Source organism: Zootoca vivipara, chromosome 12 (assembly GCF_963506605.1).
Source record: "Zootoca vivipara chromosome 12, rZooViv1.1, whole genome shotgun sequence".
Classification (NCBI taxonomy): Eukaryota; Metazoa; Chordata; class Lepidosauria; order Squamata; family Lacertidae; genus Zootoca; species Zootoca vivipara.
Genome location: NC_083287.1, coordinates 38,998,751 through 38,999,721, shown reverse-complemented (window position 1 = coordinate 38,999,721; position 971 = coordinate 38,998,751).

Here is a 971-nt window from a genome sequence, read left to right as displayed (position 1 = left end):
TTTTTAGCACAGTGCATAACACTATCATAATTATAAGTGTCCCATATTGTAATAGGCAGAGATTGTTTTTACTGGTCAGTTGCTGCAACTCATATATGTTAAGGAAAGAGAGCCAGTTGTCAGTATATGCCATCTCCACCCTGACCAGCCCCCTAAATGCTAAATGTATAATTGCCAGTCATGTCCCTCTGTGTTTTTAAAATAAGAAGTAATCAACTTTTTGTGGGTTGAGGGCTGCAGCCCTTGGGGGAAAGTGGAGGTAGGCAGAGCTGTAACTACAGGGGGGGGATTATTCAGGTTGCTTGCCCCGGGCGAAGTCTCCAGAGGGGGCACATTTGAGGCTCCCAGCCTGTGTGTGTGTACATAAAAGTGCATGGGGTGTACCTAACTGGGTCTTTGACCTGGGTGAAATAAAGCCTAGTTTCACCCCTGGTGGTGGGAGTCACATAGCAGTCAGCAGCTATCCATTTCTATTTCCCTCCTCATGCTTGCTCTCAGCGGCGGAGGAAGCTGATCAGGTGACTGGGGCAGCACGCGTGACCTGTGCCCGCACACAAGACACATCATATGGGGACTTCCGGAGAAGAAAAATGGCGGGTGACACGGCAGTGAGCAGCGAGCAGCTCCTGAAGCCAGCCAGAGTCAACTGCGCTACCAGACTGGCTCTGGGCTGCTGAGGCTGCGGCTGCCACGTTTCCCGGGAAAAGATATGCAAATCTGGGGGCAGTCCCTGGGAACCTGGGAACCCTAATTTATTCTCACACATTTACTTCCTATGTCTTATATTTTTAGCCTACTTCTCCATTTTAAACATTTGTTGCAAAATAATAAAATGCCCCTTTTGTTCTTCAAAAAATAAAGGTTCCTCATCCAGCAGCGGACCAAGCCGCACCTGGGGCGGCTGTGTGCCCTACACCTGGGGGCGGGGCCAGCCAGAGCAGGACGCTCTGAGGGGCCTCTGAGGGGTGGGG